Raw genomic sequence first — 19,418 nt, 5'->3', positions numbered from 1 at the left:
ATGGGCATACATGCAAAAATGATCATAACAATAATAATGCCACATCAAGACTGCGTGCTTAATGTTACACTGTTAGTGATATAACAGTGTAGCAACATGGTTAGTATACTTAAAGATGGACAGAAAATACAAAAATACTAAAAATGTGTACGTTAACCCATTCAAGTATATATATATATATGTCAGTAAACAAACATGTTTTATACCCGACATCACAGTCCAAAATAGTTCATAAGGAGTCCTGGGATCAAACCCCACCAAGGACAACATCTGCAAAGAGTTTGTATGTTCTCTCCGTGTTTGCGTGGGTTTTCTCCGGGCACTCCGGTTTCCTCCCACATTCCAAAGACATACTGATAGGGAATTTAGATTGTGAGCCCCATTGGGGACAGCGATGATAATGTGTGCAAAACTGTAAAGCGCTGTGGAATATGTTAGCGCTATATAAAAATAAAGATTATTATTATTATTATGAGCGATGGCCGGAGGTGACCGCTCATCCTGAAGAGCAGGGGAGAATGACTCAATGAGATCACCGCTATCACAGTGAGAAAAGCTCTTTGAGATCATTGCAGTTCAGTGGCCCAGCAGAGAACTCAGCCTCTCCCGTGGTTTTTAGCCTGGAGGGTCGCATCTTGGCACCATCCAGGTTGAAAATTATTTATCGCAGACATGGATTACGGCCTGAGACAGAATGTCGGACAGGTGATGGATATGATTGTTTTTTATTTTTGTTTTTTCACAGGAGACGATGGCTTCAATGGAATAGATGTTAGGTGAGTATAACGGTGTTTGTTATTTTTAAATAAAAAAGTAAATCTGTGTGTCTTTTTATTGTCATCCATGTGTCATCAGTGTGCATGTCTGCGCGACATTTTGCCGCCCGTGATGCAAGCTAAAAAACAGAGATGCAAGCGTGTTTTGCCTGCGGAAACACACTGACATGTGCGCAGATCCATTCACTTGTATGGGTCTACATGTGTAAGTGTCTCCGATACGTGTGGAAACTGTCACCACACTAAAGGTACCGTCACACTAAGCGACGCTGCAGCGATACAGACAACGATGCTGATCGCTGCAGCGTCGCTGTTTGGTCGCTGGAGAGCTGTCACACAGACCGCTCTCCAGCGACCAACGATGCCGAGGTCCCTGGGTAACCAGGGTAAACATCGGGTTGCTAAGCGCAGGGCCGCGCTTAGTAACCCGATGTTTACCTTGGTTACCAGTGTAAAATGTAAAAAAACAAACACTACATACTTACATTCGCGTCCCCCGGCGTCCGCTTCCTGCACTGTGTGAGCACCGGCCCTAACAGCAGAGCGGTGACATCACCGCTGTGCTGTGCTTTCACCTACGGCCGGCGCTCAGTCAGTGCAGGAAGCGGACGGCGAGGGACGTGTGACAGACAGCAGAAGGTGAGTATGTACTGTTTGTTTTTTTACATTTTACACTGGTAACCAGGGTAAACATCGGGTTACTAAGCGCGGCCCTGCGCTTAGTAACCCGATATTTACCCTGGTTACCAGTGTAAAACATCGCTGGTATCGTTGCTTTTGGTGTCAAACACAACGATACACGGCGATCTGACGACCAAATAAAGTTCTGAACTTTAATCAACGACCAGCGATATCACAGCAGGATCCTGATCGCTGCTGCGTGTCAAACACAACGATATCGCTAGCCAGGACGCTGCAACGTCACGGATCGCTAGCGATATCGTTTAGTGTGACGGTACCTTTACCGGAAACACTGGCATGTGAAAGAGCCCTTAAGGGGAGTTCGGATGTAAGCCCCGACAGAAAAATGAATAGGTGCCTAAACACAATGTGAAAGCACCCTTAGCTTTACTACACTGTGTTCCAAATTATTATGCAAATAATATTTCCTCATAATTTCTCTAAATTACCTATCTGAATTGCAGTCATTGTTATTTTCCAGTCATCTACTATTCTATTATAATTGCAATGTTTTGGAACAAACTGCCTATGAAAACAATATCTTTTAAAAAAAAATAAACACTCAAAATGCATGTTCCAAATTATTATGCACAGCAGAGTTTTCAACCTTTTTTTTTTATTTTGAACAAAAAAATGGCCAATTGTGAAGTTATAAGCATTATCAGCTTATTACAAAATGAAATCAAACAGTTTTCAAGTGAAAACTTTATTCTAGGTGATGTTACATTTGCACATAGGACCCCTTGTTGGAAAGAAGCTTCTGAACTCTCTCGTCCATTGAATTTGTCAGTTTTTGGATGGTTTCCGCTTCAATTGTTTTGCATGTGGACAGAATACCCTCCCAGAGCTGTTGCTTAGATGTGAACTGCCTCCCGCCATCATAGACACTCCTTTTGATGATGCTCCAGAGGTTCTCAATGGGGTTGAGGTCAGGGGAAGATGGTGGCCACACCATTAGTTTGTCCTCTTTTATGCCCATAGCAGCCAGAGATGCAGATGTGTTTTTTGCAGCATGAGACGGTGCATTATCATGCATGAAAATGATCTTGCTGCGGAAAGCACGGTTCTTCCTCTTGAACCATGGCAGGAAGTGTTGTTTTAGAAACTCCACATAGATTATGGAGTTCATCTTTACCCCTTCAGGGATCATAAAGGGGCCGACAATCTCTCTCCCCATGATTCCAGCCCAAAACATTACTCCACCTCCTCCTTGTTGGCGCCTTAGCCGTGTTTTCATGGGGTGTCCATCAACCAGCCATCCTCCACTCCATCCATCTGGACCATCGAGCGTTGCACGGCACTCATCGGTGAACAAAACAGTTTGGAAGTCAGTCTTCATGTATCGTTTGGCCCACTGGAGCCGTTTCTGCTTGTGTGCAGTGGATAGAGGTGGTCGACAGGATGGCTTACGCACAGCTGCAAACCTCTGGAGGACCCTGCATCTTGTTGTTCTGGGGACATTGGAGGCACCAGCAGCTTCAAAAACTTGTCTGCTGCTATGCCAAGGCATTTTTGCAGCTGCTCTTTTAACCTTATGCAATTGCCTGTTGGAAAGAGTCCTCAATTTTTCCTTATCAGCACGCACACATGTGTGCTGGGAATCAGCTACATACTTCTTGATTGTGCGATGATCACCATGAAGTGTCTTGGCAATGTTGATTGTAGTCATGCCTTGACCTAAATACTCCACAATTTGTTGCTTCTCAGCAGCTGACACATCATTTTCTTTCCCATTTTGGCCAAAAATGTAGGCTGCTTAATAATGTGGAACAGCCTTCTTAAGTAGTCTTGCCTTTATTTGGACACACCTGCCAAACTAATTTGCACAGGTATCTGCAATTGCTTTCAGTGATATAAAGAGCCCTGACACACATCACCATCAATGAGTTTAAATGACAAACAAAAAAATTCTAACCTTATCACTCCTAAACTCTTTGTGCATAATAATTTGGAACACAGTGTAGTTGTCTCAACTCAGTTCTGCTGTCTCTAACTCTTTGATTAGTTACCATATAGAGAAAAAAATGCACATAGAAGAACCAAAAATTAATTTAAAAAAAATAAAAAATAACTTTTATTAGACAACTCATGGTAAAAAAAAAAAAAAAAAAAAAAAAAAATGTATCTGTAACATTAATGGGAGAATAATAAGACCGTGAATACTACCAATATACTGTAGTGGAACCACAGGTCAGAGGCAAATAAATGATTAACACAAAATGACCATTCCAAACAGCAAGTGCCTTCTTCTGGGGGAGACACTCTTTGATTAGTGTTTTCCTTGTGGTCTTCAAAGTCTTCTTAACCCCTTCATGACCGTGGGATTTTTCGTTTTTCCGTGTTTGTTTTTCACTTCCCTCCTTCCCAGAGCCATAACTTTTTTATTTTTCCGTCAATTTGGCCATGTGAGGGCTTATTTTTTGCGGGACAAGTTGTACTTTTGAACAACATCATTGGTTTTACCATGTCGTGTACTAGAAAACGGGAAAAAAATTCCAAGTGCGGTGAAATTGCAAAAAAAGTGCAATCCCACACTTGTTTTTTGCTTGGCTTTTTTGCTAGGTTCACTAAATGCTAAAACTGACCGGCCATTATGATTCTCCAGGTCATTACGAGTTCATAGACACCTAACATAACTAGGTTATTTTTTACCTAAGTGGTGAAAAAAAATTCCAAACTTTGCTAAAAAAAAAAAAAATTGCGCCATTTTCCGATACTCATAGCGTCTCCATTTTTCATGATCTGGGGTCGGTTGAGGGCTTATTTTTTGCGTGCTGAGCTGGCGTTTTTAATGATTCCAATTCGGTGCAGATACGTTCTTTTGATCGCCCGTTATTGCATTTTAATGCAAAACACGGCGACCAAAAAAACGTAATTCTGGCGTTTCGATTTTTTTTCTCGTTACGCCGTTTAGCGATCAGGTTAATGCTTTTTTTTTATTGATAGATCGGGCGATTCTGAACGTGGCGATACCAAATATGTGTAGATTTGATTTTTTTTTTATTGATTTATTTTGATTGGGGCGAAAGGGGGGTGATTTAAACTTTTATATATATTTTTTTTTTTTCACATTTTTTTTACTTTTGCCATGCTTCAATAGCCTCCATGGGAGGCTAGAAGCAGGCACAGCACGATCGCCTCTGCTACATAGCAGCGATCTGCTGTTCGCTGCTATGTAGTAGAATTACAGGTGTGCTGTGAGCGCCGACCACAGGGTGGCGCTCACAGCTACCGGCGATCAGTAACCATAGAGGTCTCAAGGACCTATATGGTTACTGTCCTGACACATCGCCGACCCCCGATCATGTGACGGGGGTCGGCGATGACGTCATTTCCGGCCACCCGGCCGGACGCGGTAGTTAAATGCCGCTGTCTGCGTTTGACAGCGGCATTTAACTAGTTAATAGCGGCGGGTGAATCGCGATTTCACCCGCCGCTATTGCGGGTACATGTCAGCTGTTCAAAACAGCTGACATGTCCCGGCTTTGATGCGGGCTCACTGCGGAGCCCTGCATCAAAGCAGGGGAGCTGACATCGGACGTACTATACCGTCCGATGTCAGTAAGGGGTTAATGGTAATGTTCAGGGTTGCAATGGAGAATGCAGCAGATGACTTTAAAAAGAACTTACATCTGAGGGTATATGCACACGCTGCGGATTTTGGTGCGGATTCGCAGCGGATCCGCAGTAGTTTCCCATGCATTTACAGTATAATGTAAACCTATGGGAAACGAAATCCGCAGTGCACATGCTGCGGAAAAAACCGTGCGGAAATGCAGCGGTTTACATTCCGCATCATGTCAATTCTTTGTGCGGATTCCGCTGCTGGTTTACACCTGCTCCAATAGAAAACTGCAGGTGTAAACCTGCAGCGGAATCCGCAATAGAAACCGCGATAAATCCGCAGGGAAAACCGCAGTGGACCATTCTACGTGTGCACAAGCCCTTACAGTTAACATGGAACTGAACATTTGAGGGGGGATACCAGCAGGAAAATGGACAGGTCACTTCTCACAGCTTTTGAATCCTGAAGCAATTAAATTAAGAGACAAAAGAGGGAATACATGCACAAGTTATTTTGACATTGCTGTTTGCCTTTTATTTTTTTTTTTTTTAAATGCTTTTTCAGGTGGGTTCTAGGTGAAATCTGCCTGAAAAGAGAGTGTGCACATACCCTTAGGTTAAAGGTCACACGACAGTATAAACAAGAAAAATAATCTGATTTTCATCCAAAAAAAGAATTTTTTTTTCTCACTTATCCTCAGTATACAAATAGTTTTTTTTTTACTTAGCAGCTATTAATCATTTATAAGACCATTTACAATTTCCTACCTTACAGAACTGAACTGTATCCGTAAAAATCGGATGCTAGACAGACTTGAATGGGCGAGACTCATCTGATTTTCGGAAGAAAATCATGCATGCTGCGATTTTTTTTCACAAGTAGATTCAGCCAGTGAAAAAACCACTCATTTGCTGTGCCCCATTGAATAACATTGTTCCTAGTGCAATCCCCTTTTAAACGGATAGCACTCTGAACATGTGCACGGGCCCTTAGGGTATGTTTCCACGTTCAGTATTTGCTGTGGATTGGACGCTGCTCAGAGCCGCAGCGGCCAGATGTTACAGCATAGTGGATGGGATTTTTTTATGAAATCCCATCTCCACTATGTGTTCAAAGACGCAGGTGGCAAACCTGCGTATACACACATGCGGCACGTCTTTATAGACCGAAGCATGTCTATTTATCTTGCGAAGATGCTCAGTCTCCGCAAGATACATATCACAGTCCAATGTATAGGATGCGATGATTCCGCATGATTCAATGAACACATGCGGAATCACCGTGCGTACAAAAGCCAGCAGCACTTTGGATGGAGCTGCGTCCAAAGCGCTGCAAATACTGAACGTGGAAACATGCCCTTAGGCTATGTTCACACGCTGCGGGTTTTGCTGCGGACCCGCAGCTGTTTTGCAGCTGCGGATCCGCATCCTTTTTCCATGTAGGTTACAGTACAATGTAACCTAATGGAAAACAAAACCCGCTGTGCCGACGATCCTTTTTTTCTGTGGAAAATCAGCGCTGATTTTCTGCAGAAAAAAAGAAGGAGCATGTCACTTCTTGGTGCAGAATCGCAGCGATTCTGCACCCATAGAAATGCATTGAACCGCTAACTTCCCGCATGGGGCTGTGCCCACGTTGCGGGAAGTTAAGCGGATAATGTGCCCATGGTACCCGGGGTGGAGGAGAGGAGACTCTCCTCCAGGCCCTGGGAACCATATTTGGGTGTAAAAAAAAGAATTAAAATAAAAAATGATGCTATACTCACCTCTCAGCGCTGCCCGCGGCATCCGGTCTCAGTTGCTGTGCTAGCAGGACCTGTGGTGACGTCGCGGTCACATGACCGTGATGACGCCGCGGTCACATGACCGTGACGTCACGAAGGTCCTTGTCGGCACAGCCGCTTGCAGCACCGAGGAGATCGCGACGTCAGAGGGTGAGTATAGCCAATTTTTATTATTTTTTACATTACTATTGATGCTGCATATTGCAGCATCAATAGTACAGCAGTAATCCCGCAGCGGAAACCGCGGAACAAACCGCGATAAATCTGCAGGGATAACCGCAGCGGTTTTGCCCTGCAGATTTTCAATTCCGCTGCGGGATTAACCCGCAGAGGAACCCGCAGCGTGTGAACGTGGCCTTAAGCTGCAGCATCACAAGTGACTAGACTTTGGCAAGTTTCAAGAGTTGCATTCCTCAATAGGACATGTGTTAGCTACAAGTTATTTGCATAAGAATATTAAGTACATGTACTTAAAGAGGACCATTTACCAAATTTTTCATTTTGAACTGGACACTATATAAGGCTACGTTCACATTTGCGTTGTGCGCCACTGCGTCGGCGACGCAACGCACATTGCAAACAAAAACGCAGCAAAACGCATGCAAAACGCTGCGTTTTGCGACGCATGCGTCCTTTTTTGGGTTGATTTTGGACGCAGCAAAAATGCAACTTGATGCGTCCTCTGCACCCGGACGTGTGTGCCGCAGTGACGCATGCATCGCAAAACGCAAGTGCAAAGCATGTCCATGCGCCCCCATGTTAAATATAGGGGCGCATGACGCATGTGGCGACGCTGCGGCGCCGGCTGCAAATGTGAACGTAAACTAATAGTGGCTTCAAACCTGAATAAGGCTGGTTTCACACTTGCGTTTTTGTCTGCATGCGTTTTTAAAAAAAAACGCATGTGTGAAAAACGCATGTAAACGCGGTAAAACGCATGCGTTTTTTAGACGCATGCGTTTTTATAGAAAAACACAAGAAAACACAAGAAAACACAAGAAAAAACAAGAAAACCCTAACCCTACCCCTACCCCTAACCCTAAACGTGACTGAAATACGTGGCACTGAAATACGTGCAACTGAAATACGTGGTACTTAAATACGTGGCACTCAAATACGTGGCACTTAAATACGTGGCACGTGGCACTTAAATACGTGGCACGTGGCATACGTGGCACTGAAATATGTGGCACGTGGCACTTAAATACGTGGCACGTGGCATACGTGGCACTGAAATACGTGGCACGTGGCACTTTAATACGTGGCACGTGGCACTTAAATATGTGGCACGTGGCACTTTAAGTGCCACGTGGCACATATTTAAGTGCCACGTGCCACGTATTAAAGTGCCACGTGCCACGTATTAAAGTGCCACGTGCCACGTATTAAAGTGCCACGTGCCACGTATTTCAGTGCCACGTATGCCACGTGCCACGTATTTAAGTGCCACGTGCCACGTATTAAAGTGCCACGTGCCACATATTTACGTGCCACGTATTTAAGTGCCACGTGCCACATATTTCAGTGCCACGTATGCCACGTGCCACGTATTTAAGTGCCACGTGCCACGTATTAAAGTGCCACGTGCCACATATTTAAGTGCCACGTGCCACGTATTTAAGTGCCACGTGGCACATATTTAAGTGCCACGTGCCACGTATTAAATACGTGGCACGTGGCACGTGGCACTGAAATACGTGATACGTGGCACTTAAATACGTGGCAATATGACTGTCAGAAAATGTTCATTAAACGGTTAGGGGTGAGGTTAGGGGTAGAGTTAGGGTTAGGGTTTAGATCCCTTTATCACCTTGATGGTGGTGGGTGGCTTTTCAGTGTGTTTTCTGGTTTTTTTCTATAAAAACGCATGCGTTTTTAGCGCAAACAAACGCATGTGCTTAAAAACGCATGCGTTTACATAGACAGCAATGCATTTTTTTGCCGCGAAAAAACGCATGCGTTTTTTCGCGGCAAAAAAACGCGCAAGAAAATACTGCAGGTAGCATTTTTGAAAATGAACGCATGCAGAAAAAAACGCATGCGTTTGAAAACGCGACCAAACGCATGTGCAAAAAAACGCATGCGTTTTCAATGTTAAATATAGGAGAAAAAAATGCATGCGTTTTTTGTGCAAAAAACGCTGCAGACAAAAACGCAAGTGTGAAACCAGCCTAAGACATTTTAAGGTTTTTTTTTTCTTCAACTCACCCCTCCATTGTGGAGATATTAGCAAAGTATTTGGCACCTAATGAATTAAGTCCAAATGAGTCTTATCAGATAGTTTTCACTGGATTGGAGTATACTTTCACCAAACATTTGGTAAAAGGTCTTTTTAAGGAAAAAAAAAATCTGTTTTTTTTGTTTTGTTTAACTGAGTAATGCAATTATATCTTTTCAGTATTATTTGTTCAAATTGGTAAACTTGTGTTAAAAGTTGAATAAATTAGACTAAATATTGATGAGAAAAGCAAAGCAATTTAAACAGTTTTAATTGTAAACAGTTTGTTAAAACTATATATACACTTTGAAGTTAATTACTAAGCAATTTGCAATACAGGTTTTGGACATGGACTATACACAGGGTTTTAATTTGTAAAAGAACGCTACTGCCCTCTGCTGTTTTTACTAGAAAAAAAAATGACTACTATGCCTGACAAAGCCAACTAAGGGTACGTGTCCACGTTCAGGATTGCATCAGGATTTGACGCAGGTAAAATCTGCACCCGAGGTCACTGGCAGGTCACCTGCGTTTTTGATGCGTTTATACATGAGATTTTCATGCGTTTTTTTCATGCGGATTTGTGTGTGTTTTTGTAAGCTAAATAAAGATATACAAAAAAAAATTGTGATGTCATTTCTTGTCCAACCTCTTCATTTACATACTCCATTGAAGAATAATGTTTACACACACAGCTAGATATCTATCTATCTATCTATCTATCTATCTATCTATCTATCTATCTATCTATCGTATCTATCTATCATATCCATCTATCGTATCTATCTATCATATCCATCTATCGTATCTATCTATCGTATTTATCTATGGTATCTATCTATAAATATATCTATTGTATATATAGATATATTGATAGATAGATAATAGATTAATAGATAGATAGATAGATAGATAGATAGATAGATAGAGGGATACCATAGATAGAGGGATACCATAGATAGAGGGATACCATAGATAGAGGGATTCCATAGATAGAGGGATTCCATAGATAGAGGGATTCCATAGATAGATACGATAGATGGATCACACATGCGAGAAACTCGGACAAGTCTCGCATCTTAATACCCGGCACTGCCGCCGGCACTCGGGAGCGGAGCGTGCTGTTGCATGTATTTCAATGCAGCCGAACGCTCCGGTCCCGAGTGCCAGCAGCAGTGCCGGGTATTAAGATGCGAGACTCGTCCGAGTTTCTCGCATGTGTGATCCCGGCCTTAAATAAAGACACATACACCCATGAAATCTGCGTTAGGCCGGGGTCACACTCGTGAGAAACTCACACAAGTCTCTCGCTTCAATACCCGGCACTGCCGCGGGCACTCTAGACCGGAGTGTGTGGCTGCATGTATTTCTATGCAGCTGAACGCTCCGGTCCTGATTGCCCGCGGCAGTGTCGGGTATTTACCCCGGCCTTAAATGCAATATGTTTAATTAAAAAAATAAAATAAAAAATTTAATAAAAAAAATGGCGTGGGCTCCTGCGCAATTTTCTGCACCAGAGAAGGAAAGACAGCGACTGGGGGACTGACATTTGTAGCCTGGGAAGGGGTCAATACCCATGGAGCTTCCCAGGCTATGAATATCAGCCCACAGCTGTCTGCGTAGCCTTTACTGGCTATAAAAATAGGGGGACCCCCCCAAAAAAAATAAAAAAAAAAAAATAAAAAAAAATGTTGTAGGTCCCCCTATAATTTATAGCCAGAAAGGCTACGCAGACAGCTGCGGACTGATATTCATAGCCTAGAGAGGAACCATGGATATTGCCCCCCCCCCCGGCTACAAATACCAGCCCCCAGCTGCCCCAGAAATGGCGCATCTGTATGATGCGCCAATTCCGGCGCTTAGCCTCTCTTCCCACTCCCGAGTAGCGGTGGGTATGGGGTAATAAGGGGTTAATGACACCTTAGGTGACATTAAGCCAGGTTAATAATGGCGAGGCGTCAATAAGACGCCTATCCATTATTAATCCTAGTAAAGTGTAAATAAAACACAGACACTAGAAAAAAGTATTTTAAATGATTACACACACTTTTTGACCATATCTTTATTGTACACTCAATCCTCTTGAAAACCCTCGTCCTGCAAAAAAGCAAAAAAAACCAAAACAAACCAAATTCATAGTCCCTGTCCGCCGATATCCCATAACGAGTGTCCCACAACCAGTCCAGCCTGCTACATCAGGATGCCCGACATCCAGACATAGCAGAGCTTGTAGATGATTGCTGGAGATAACTCCAGCGATCACCTACATTCTAGCACTCACGGTCAGCTGACCGTGAGAACCAGCCTAGTGTGACCGGAGATAACCCCTGGTCACGTGCACGGCAGTTCTCGCGGTAAGCTAAGCGATCGTGAGAACTTATCTTACCGCGAAAACTGCAGTGGACGCGGGGCTCCGGCGGCGGGACAAGTAAGCCGGCATGCGACATGTGTAGTAAGCTGCATTAACGCAGTTACTACGCATTTCACTAATCATTAGATGCGGTTTTACCGCATCTAATGATTATCTATGGGAAATTTACGGTACAGAGCGTTCTGAAAAGAGGCGCCACATGTCCGTTTACGCGGGTCTGCCACCTGCGTGTTTTACCGCATAGTGGAGACGCTGAGTGTTTGACACTGCGGCTCTACGCAGCGTCAAACACGCAGAGTTTCTTGAACGTGGACACATACCCTAAGGGTATGTTTCCACTGTCAGGATGTCCGGCGGTATCGCCGCAGCGGCGAAGCCGCTCGGCGCTAAGCCCCGCCCCCTTTCTGGGACGCGATCATGCCGGATGTGTTAACTCTTCACATCCGGGATGATCGCTCTCTCCCATAGCGCTCTGTGATATGCCTTGCGGGGACGCTGCGTCCCCGCAAGGTGTACGGACATGCTGCGATCTGAAAAGACGCGCAGCATGTCCGGAGTCGCAGGGCCGCCGCGTGCGGGTTTCCACGCATAGTGGAGACGGGATTTCATAAAATCCCCTCCACTATGCTGGAACATCTGGACGCTGCTTGTTTGACGCTGCAGCTCTGCGCAGCGTCAAACAAGCAGCGTTTCCTGACCGTGGAAACATACCCTAAGTAGTCTGGAAAGCTTGTTATTTGTTACCATCCTTTCAGGTAGCCATTAAAAAGTATCAACCACTGAGGGCTCTCAATTTTTAAAATGTTTCTACCATTAATTTAGTAATATACAGTCGTGGCCAAAAGGTTTGAGACTAACACAAATTTTTGTTATCACACAGCTTGCTGCTTCAGTGCTATATTCCTCTTTTAGCCAGAGGTTTCTAACTTTTGAGCATTTCACAAGTTTTTATTTTTTATTCATACTTACATCAAGATTATGCAAAGACTCAACATTTATATAGTGTTGACCCTTATTTTTCAAAATTTTTGCAATTCGCCCCAGCGTGCTGGATATCAACTTCTAGGCCAAATCCTGACTGATGGCAACCCATTCTTGTCTAATCAGTGCTTAGAGTTTATCACAATTTCAGTGTTTTTGTTTGTATTCCCAATTTTTGAGGTTTGACCACAAGTTCTTAATAGGATTGAGAAGTGGGATGTTTCTTGGACATGGACCCAAAATGTCAAGTCACAAATTAATTACTTTTGCTTTTTGACATGGTGCTCCATCATGCTAGAAAAAGCATTGTTCATCATCAAATTGTTCATGGATTGCTGGGAGAGGTTGCTCTTGGAGGATGTTTAAATACCATTTTTTATTCATGAAAGTGTTAATAGTGTTCTTCATGAAAGTGCTCTTACGTGTTTAAGCTCACCTGGTGAGGTGGATCCTCAAAGTCTCAGGTCCGGGTAGGCATATAGATCCCAGGCGTTGGTGCAGCAAGCAGGAAGGTATGTGAGAAATGAGGACTTGGCACACTCGCGTATCTTGGCAACAGCAGGACAGATAGCGATATTCATCCCTGATGTGTTGCACTATTTTTTCCCCTTGTATTGTGTAACTGATCCTCAAAAAATGATTGATTATATACCTAACTTTGAAATTGCACTCCCTGTTAGGTGAAATCCCTAAAGTACACCACTTTCTTTTTTATTTTTGATTAAAAAAAATTTTGTGAAAAAGATAATAATTCTAGTGGAAGTGGTCATTAGATTTTGCTTGCTACCTAACCCATCGAATGGCAAGAAGAGAGGTGCATTACGGGTCCTGATAAACAATAGGAGACGGGGAAGGGAGAACCAGCTCACCACCTGTTGCAGCAAAGTCCTGCTGTACACGCACGGAAGACCCCTGAATCAGGCTGGAGGAATGCATAAGAAGAAGAGTTCCAGCATGTTCACAGGGAAGTAATAAAAGTCCAGAATTTATTGAAAAATCAATTCTTAAAAAACATGTTGACATTCGGCTTTGGCCATGGTGTGAACAACCGACGTGTTCCTGCTTAACAGAGCCTTAATCATGGTTACAGGTTAGTAACCATGTTTCCTTAGTCTTTAAGCCAACCCTTTGCTTTTGGGGGGGCGCCATTGACTTCATCTGCATAGGGCAGCAAAATACTTTGCCCCATCCTGGTAACATCCTTCAGTCTCGGCAACCATATTCCACCATTCGGGAGTAAGGTCATCTGAAATTTTCTGCTTCAGTCAGTCTTTGTACAGAATATCACAAAAATGTTTCCGGGAATCAACAATCTTTTGAACTTCAAACTCAAAACTATCATTAACACAAACCGGTGGAGGTGGAGATGAAGGAGCCAAATCGGAAGGGACAAACTCTTTTAGCAGTGATTTATGAAATGTAATAGGAATACGAAAAGATGGAGGGAGCTTTAATCTGAAAGCCCAGGGTGAACTACCTCCAAAATCTCATGGACCAATAAACTTAGGACCCAACTTTGCTGATGGCACTTTCAACTTAATATTTTTGGAAGAAAGCCAGACTTTATCACCAACCTTGAATATGGGACCCCCTGAACATTTCCTATTGGCCTTTCGTTTCTGGCGACACTGGACAACCTCAATATTACTCTGAACCTCTCTCCAAACATCTCCCAGTATTTGTATAGCAACCTCTACTCCCGGACAATCAGAACTCATCCTCGAGAATTCACCAAAATGAGGATAAAAACCATAATTACAAAAAAAGGCAAGGTTCCAGTAGACTGGTTAACCTGACTGTTAATGGCGAATTCAGCAAGAGGTAAGAATGAGGACCAGTCCTCCGCTGAGCCATAACAAAACACCTTAGAATTTGCTCCAACGACCAATTTGTCCTCTCAGTCTGACCATTGATTTCAGGATGGTAAGCAAAGGAAAACAAAAAGGTCAATCAATCCCCAATCTCTTCCAAAAACGCTCTCCAGAAAAAATTTAAGATAGAAAAAAATAAGGACCACATGGCCTGTCTAGGAGTTAAATGTTTAGCAGATTCAATATAAGCTAAATTTTTATGATCAGTCACAACCGTGACCTGATGAGTAGCTCCCTCCAAAAAATGCCTCCATTCCTCAAACGCTAACTTGACAGCAAGCAGGTCACGATTTCCAACATCATAATTTCTCTCAGCAGATGAAAATTTCCCTGACGAAGGCAACAAGATGAAACTTGCATTGGGTTGGCACGCCATCCTGGAGTGAGAGGGACTGCACTACTCCTGTAAGCACTTTTTGGATTATTGTTTGACTATTATCTCATACATTATTTTTATTGTAATCGTGTCCCTTTTTTTTTTTATCATATAGATTTGCTTTTCCTTTATTGTACCAATACACTTTATCACTTTTTGCTCAGCGACATGGTTTTGTTGAAGTTTTTTCACAACTTGTAACACATGTTCTTTTATGCACTATTTATGTGAAACACAATTTGATATACACGTTTTTTTTAAAACTTTTTTATTGATAATATTTTTTTTCTTTTTTCATTCATTTGTTTCACTGTCACGCATTCTATATATATCACGAATGGCAATTTTTCTATATATTTAGTGCTGTAACGATTTAGTGTTGTAACAATTTAAATTTTTATTACATACATTGTCCTTTTGGCTCCTATTATTGTTTTTTTAATATTGTCAGCATTACCTAATAAAGTATTTATTTTCTATTTTGGACTTTTGGTCAGTTGGCGCTTTCTCTTTTTGTCTTCTTGTCTATTTCCGATTGTCCGTGATTCACTTCACATGGTCCTCTGCTGGTGGTTGCTGCACGGATTTGGTTACTTTTATGACACAATTTTATTAGTTTTATTAATTTTTGCTCCCACTGGCAGTTCCTTTTGGTTTCTTCTTATGTTCTAAACAAGGCAAGTGGAGTTTATACTAAAAAGCTCTAATTTATTCGGTCTCCCATGGCAGCACCATGAAAGAGGGAATCCGCCCTTCAGGGACAGGAAACCTACAGACATAAAAGGGCGGCACCTCTCTCCCTCATCAGTTGGTATCCTGCCCTTGACAGGTGAACTTCTTCAGACATACCTGTGAAGAAGGTAGAAGATAGAATGTATTCCCAGGCCCAGCCGGTAGGCTCAGGCAGCGGTGGTCCCCTGCCTTGGCTGGTCCAGTGTCATGGAAGCACCACAGTGGGTCAAGGGGGGCTGCACGATAGTGAGCAGTGGCAGGCAGGCAGTATCCGGGCAGGATGGCTGGCCTGGTCATGGTTCAACGCTGAGGTGTAGGTGAGAATGCGGGCAGGCGGCGGTGTGTGTGGGCCCTTGTGCCACAAATTCCGGGCGTGCAGCAGAGATGCTTTCAGCGGCTAGGCTGACCTGTGTGGCGGTGGCAGACGTGCTCTTGACGTGGCTGCGGCGAGATCTGGTGACGCGGCTGGGGTGCGCTCTGTGACGCAGCCAGCGCACACCCTCAGTATGGTGGCTGCCACGGCTGTAAATCCGGGGGCTGTGGGCAGGCACATCCGGGATAATTGGCGGCGCTGGTCGGGGTCATGTGGATTGGGTCATTGGCCGGGGGGTGTTGCCGGACGTGGGGGTGCCAGGGGGCGGTGGCACTGCTGGCAGTCCAGGGGAGGAAGCACCTGGCAGGCCACTTGGAGGACCTGGTGTCCTGGTATTCCAGGTGGTACTGGATTGGGGGAGTGGCCTTGGAGATTTAAAGCAGGCCAGGAGTGAAATCAGGTGCATCCAGACCCATAATCCAGCTAGGAATCATGAAGTCGCCAGAGCAGCAGGAACAGATGCTGCTTTCACCTGTGCAATGACAGCTCATTGAGGAGCTCCACCTGAGAGTGACCCAGTGACGACCACGTAGCCCGCAGGAGGTGGTCGTATGGGTGATAGAAGATCCGGTCAGAGGAGTTCCAGCAGAATGGATGAGTCTCCAGCGCCTGAGGATCCTTCGGCTGAGAGATGTCCCCCCGCATTACGGTATCATTCAGTTACACTTCACTAGTAAGTGATCTTCGTGAAAGTTCACTCGGTGATGTCATCTTCCCCTTGTCTCTCCCTAATTTCTGCTAGGGGAACAAATGTACCTCTAAAACCAGGCATAAAGAATGCGCAATTTGCAAGGCCTTGCTACCAGATTCTTATGGGAAGAAGCTGTGCCAGCCGTGCATTCAACGGACGGTAGTGGAAGAGACACCAGACTTTACGTCCAGCCTGAGGAAGATCGTTAGGACTCAGTAAGATCCCTTTCCCAGGAAGGTGTCCGTAAGAAAAAAGGAGGCCCAGGTCCCCTGTGTTGGACAGTGGTAGTGACTCAAGGGAGATTATCTCTGCCTCATCTGCTTCAACTTCTTCATCGTCGGATACCCGGTCGATTGAGTGAACTAACTGGTCAAGGCAGTTAATACTACGGGGATTGTGGAGCTCCGGCCTGAAAAATCCATGCAGGATGTGATGGTCGGGAGTTTGTATTAGAGGGCTCGCATATCCTTCCCACTGAATGATAAAATCCACTCTCTTATTTTACGGGAATGGAAAAGACCAGAGAGGAAAGGCTCCCTACTACCTCCGGCCTTCAAAAGAAGGTACCCGATGGAGAAGTCTGCCTCCTCCTTGTGGGATAAAGCCCCGAATCTTGATGCTGCATTCGCTAAGGCATCCAGAAAAGACTCACTACCATTTGTGGACATGGGAATTCTAAAGGACTTGCTAGATAAAAAAGCAGATACCTTTCTGAAGGGCGTCTGCCATCTGGGAAATGTCGGCGGACTCCCTTAGACCAGCGGTGGCAGCCACCTGTACGGCAAGGTCGTTAATAGTCAGGTTGGATCAGTTAAAAATCGCAATTAAAAGACAAAACATCCAGAAAAAGTATCCTAACATCTCTTCCCATGATCCAGTGAGCTGCAGCTTTTTTATCTGACGCATCGGCGGACTCAGTCAGATTAGCCGCAAGAGCTGCGGCTCTTTCTAATGCAGCATGAAGGGCTTTGTGGCTAAAATGTTGGCCGGGAGACATCCAGGCCAGGTCAAACGTTTGCACCATCCCCTGGAAAGGCGAGCACTTGTTTGGACCAGTGTTGGACGAACTTTTGGAAGAAGCGGAGGGACAGTAAAAAGAAGTTCCTTATCCTGTCCTTCCTACGAACATACAGTGGGGAAAAAGAGGTAGAGGACACCTGTTTGGTTCCTCTCGGGATCACAGGAAACCAGCCCAATGACTGCCGGCCCACGTAGGGGGAGGCTTTCGGCCTTCTACCTGGCCTGGTCAAAAATTTTCCTAAAAGAAAATTTTCGCCAAATTACCGTTTTTTTTTTTCACAAATAAACACAAGTCATATCAAAGAAATTTACCACTATCATGAAGTACAATATGTCTCGAAAAACCAGTGTCAGAATCACTGGCATCCATTGAAGGGTTCCAGAGTTATTACCGTATAAAGGGATAGTGGTCCGAATTGTAAAAATTGGTGTTGTCATTAACATGCAAACCACCCTTTGGGGTAAAGGGGTTAAAGGGAACCTGTCACCAGGTTTGGCCGATATGAGATGTGGCCATCACGTTTCAGAGCTGATATACAGCATTCTATAATGCTATATATCTGCCCCCAACCCGATCTAGAAGAACTGAAAAATATATATATATTTTTTTTTATAGTCACTTGCGGGGCGGTCTGATCTGATGGGCGTCACTGGTCTTGGTCTGGTGCCTCCCTTCTTGCGATGCCGTCCTCCTGCTTTTTCGTGTGGATGATGCATCTCCTCAGCACCGCGATCCTGCACAGGGGCACTTCTCTGCCCTGTTGAGGGCAGAGCAAAGTACTGCAGTGAGCAGGTGCCTGGAAAGGTCAAAGAGCCCCAGCGAATGCGCACTGCATTATTTTGCATTGCCCTCGACAGGACAGAGAAGTACGCCTGCGCAGGAGCGTGTGGATGACGAAGGGACACATCATCCACACGAAGCAAACAGGACGATGGGGATCATAAGAAGATGGCTGGTCTTGGTCCAAGGCCTTCAACGCACATCGGACCGGACCGTCCCGCGGGTAAGTATAATAAAAGTTATTTTTCTTCTCTTACACTTCGGGGGCAGATATATAGCATTATAGAATGCTATGTAACCAAAATGCGGACTGACACTCTATTGGAAGCTGCAAGAAGAGATCCAGATTAAACTAAGAATTAAAATAATTTTTATTAAAGTATTTTAAAATTTAGACAAATATCTAAAATACATACTACAGGTGCCCCAACTAGGGGGAATTCTAAGGCTAAATATAGGTACATCCAAATACTAGTGTATGGTTAAGGCTAGGTTCACATTGCGTTAATGGGTTAACGCTAACGGACAGCGTTGCACGGCGAAAATGTCGCAATTAACGCCATGCAACGGGTCCGTTAGCGCACCCATTGACAGCAATGTGATTTTTTGCTGAAGCGCATCGCTAGCGCGTGCCATTTTCGGCTTGTGCTAGTGATGTGCCGTTCTTTTGTGGCGCGCCTCGGACGCTGCTTGCAGCGTCCGCGGCGCGCCCGAAGTCCGTTTCCCGCTCTGGCAGATCGGGGATCTGCGCGAGCGGGTACGTTAAAGCGACCCCTAAACGCGACCCCTAAAAAGACATTGCGTTAGCGCAATCCGCTAGCGCTAAACGGATTGCTCTAACGCAATGTGAAACTAGCCTAATAAAGAGCATAATAACACTTAGGAACCGCTGCGCACAATATCTAATCCATAGGTATCCCTATTCCGAACAAGGCAAGGGTGTTTACATACCAATAATATAATAGTCATGTGACCTAAATAAGTTCTAAGCAACCCCGGCCAATGCTGAAGGGATAAATGCCAATATAAATATAAAGATTCTTAATTATTACCCGGTTATTAAAGTGCTGCTCCAATGCCCAGTGGGTGACCAGAATCCCTCCTCACCCCGATGCACGCTTCGCTTCCACTTCTTCCGGAAGAAGACGCCCCCAGACATTGTGGGATTCTGGTTAGTAGGGTGGTGATATCTGGTCCAG

The sequence above is a fragment of the Ranitomeya variabilis genome, chromosome 1 (assembly GCF_051348905.1).
Source record: "Ranitomeya variabilis isolate aRanVar5 chromosome 1, aRanVar5.hap1, whole genome shotgun sequence".
In the NCBI taxonomy this organism is placed as follows: domain Eukaryota; kingdom Metazoa; phylum Chordata; class Amphibia; order Anura; family Dendrobatidae; genus Ranitomeya; species Ranitomeya variabilis.
This window is presented reverse-complemented; position numbering follows the sequence as displayed.